Genomic DNA, 3,166 nt, shown 5'->3' with positions numbered 1-3,166 from the left:
AATGGAACAGCAGTCAAAATATGTAGTGATGTGGCTTTAGACAATGGGGTGAAGATTCTTTAATTTTTTTTCATTTTCATTTTTATTTTTCTGAGGTATTCTGTGATAATATTAGAGTTGTAGGTTTACAGCAATATATTTCAGCTCCTGCATACCGTGCACCTGCTCAGCACCAACACATTATCTTCCCTCCTTTACTCTCTGTGACTGTGTTAACCTTGGGCCCTCCCCCCTGCAAATTCCCCGCTGCATCCACCACTCAGTTCCGTGCATCTGTGTATGTGTCATTTGTTTTGTTCCTTGATTTTTTTTCCACTTGTTTTCTTTTTGTTTCTTGGTTTCTTCCTGCTTCACACATGAGTAGAGTCAATAGGTGTTTCTCTTCTCTTAATCTGTCTTCAGACATGGAAGGAACAGGCTGATATATGACTTGGATTGGTCAGGAAAATCTTAACAAGGTCACATGACCTTGGAGCAGTAACGACTCAGCTAAGAAAGGGAAATTCCACCACGGACCCTCAGCCACCTCCGAGGGTGCATCTCCTCCATTGGATGGAGTCCAGCGCCCACCATTCTGAGTATCTACTCACAGATTGGAGGTACCCAGCTAGACTTCAGGTTGTTTGTTTTTATTTGGTGTTCAGTGTATCCCCCAGAGAAACAAGACATAGATAAAATATGTACACAGGTGGCTTTATGCACTGTGAAAGTCATTCAGTGCTGCCTGACTCTTTGCGATCCCATGGACTGTATAGTTCATGGAATTCTCCAGGCAAGAATACGGGAGTGGGTAGCCTTTCTCTTCTCCAGGGAATTTTCCCAACCCAGGGATCGAACCCAGGTCTCCCGCATTGCAGGCAGATTCTTTACACGCTGAGTCACAAGGGATGCACTGAGGCATGGATAATGTAATTTTTAAGTATTTCTTTTTCTAGGGTATCTTTGGGTTACAGTAGTACATGCTTTATTTCTATAAAAAGTAGATTTCAACTCTGGTATGCCATAAAACTGACCAGCACCAAAAACTGGGTTTTTCTTTTACCGTCCTGTGGGCCTCTTTTACTGCCACCCTCGGACACCAGCTGCTCTGTTCTGTGAATGTGTGTTTATTCTTGTGTCATTTGCTCTCTCTTAATAATCTTTTGTACTTCTTCCCTCTTTTTCTTTGCATTTAGTGTTCCATATATGAATGAATTTATAAGGTATTTCTCTTTTCTGAAAGTGTCTGCAAGATGTTGTTAGATCAAAGGTGATACTTAACCTTGATTGGATTAATACAACCTCGTCAAGGTCAGGTGATGTGGGAGCAGACTCAAAGGCAGCAGGAAAGGGAAATGACCCCACTGACCCTCCTTAGCCACCTTCAAAGGTGCACAGACTGTACAGCACCGACATTCTGAGCATTTACTGACAGGTAAGAGGTATGCAGCTGGGATTGAGGCTGATTTAAGTTTGGTGATGTGTGTCCATCGGAGAAATAGGACAGTAGACAAAAGAGGTACCGATGTGGTCTAGGCGATGGGGTATGGATACTTTAATGTTCACATTTCATGATTTTTGTAGGGTGATTTTCTTGAAGAGATCTCTAGTCTTTCCCATTCTGTTGTTTTCCTCTCTTTCTTTGCATTGATCGCTGAGGAAGGCTTTCTTGTCTTTTCTTGCTATTCTCTGGAACTCTGCATTCAGATGCTTATATCTTTCCTTTTCTCCTTTGCTTTTGGCTACTCTTCTTCTCACAGCTATTTGTAAGGCCTTCTCCGACAGCCATTTTGCTTTTTTGCATTTCTTTTCTATGGGGATGGTTTTCATCCCTGTCTCCTGTACAGTGTCACGAACTTCCATCCATAGTTCCTCAGGTACTCTGCCTATCAGATCTAGTCCCTTAAATCTATTTCTCCCTTCCACTGTATAATCATAAGGGATTTGATTGAGGTCATACCTGAATGGTCTAGTGGTTTTCCCTACTTTCTTCAATTTAAGTCTGAATTTGGCAAGAAGGAGTTCATGATCGGAGCCACAGTCAGCTCCCAGTCTTGTTTTTGCTGACTGTAAAGAGTGTCTCCATCTTTGGCTGACAATAATATAATCAGTCTGATTTTGGTGTTGACCATCTGGTGATGTCCATGTGTAGAGTCTTCTCCTGTGCTGTTGGAAGAGAGTGTTTGCTATAACCAGTGCATTCTCTTGGCAAAACTCTATCAGCCTTTGCCCTGCTTCATTCCGTACTCCAAGGCCACATTTGCCTGTTACTCCAGATGTTTCTTGACTCCGTGCTTTTGCATTCCTGTCCCCTATAATGAAAAGGACATGTTTTTTGGGTGTTAGTTCTAAAAGGTCTTGTAGGTCTTCATAGAACCATTCAACTTCAGCTTCGTCAGCGTTACTGGTTGGGGCATAGGCTTGGATTACCGTGATATTGAATGGTTTGCCTTGGAAACGAATACAGATCATTCTGTGGTTTTTGAGATTGCATCCGAGTACTGCATTTCGGACTCTTTTGTTGACCATGATGGCTACTCCATTTCTTCTAAGGGATTCCTGCCCACAGGAGTACATAAAATGGTCATCTGAGTTAAATTCACCCATTCCAGTGCATTTGAGTTCGCTGATTCCTAGAATGTCAATGTTCACTCTTGCCATCTCCTGTTGGACCACTTCCTATTTGCCTTGATTCATGGACCTGACGTTCCAGGTTCCTATGCAAAACTGCTCTTATAGCATCAGACCTTGCTTCTATCACCAGTCACATCCACAGCTGGGTATTATTTTTGCTTTGGCTCCATCCCTTCATTCTTTCTGGAGTTATTTCTCCACGGATCTCCAGTAGCATATTGGGCACCTACTGACCCGGGGAGTTCCCCTTTCAGTATCCTATCATTTTGCTTTTTCATATTCTTCACAGGGTTCTCAAGGCAAGAATACTGAAGTGGTTTGCCATTCCCTTCTCCAGTGGACCACATTCTGTCAGACCTCTCCACCATGACCCTCCCGTCTTGGGTGGCCCCACACGGCATGGCTTTGTTTCATTGAGTTAGACAAGGTGTGGTCCATGTGATCAGATTGGCTAGTTTTCTGTGATTGTGGTTTCTGTGTGTCTGCCCTCTGATGCCCTCTCGCAACACCTGCCATCTTCCTTGGGTTTCTCTTACCCTGGACGTGGGGTATG

This window comes from Bison bison, unplaced genomic scaffold, assembly GCF_000754665.1.
Source record: "Bison bison bison isolate TAMUID 2011002044 unplaced genomic scaffold, Bison_UMD1.0 scf7180017864336, whole genome shotgun sequence".
NCBI lineage: Eukaryota > Metazoa > Chordata > Mammalia > Artiodactyla > Bovidae > Bison > Bison bison.
Note: the sequence above shows the minus strand (reverse complement) of the source record.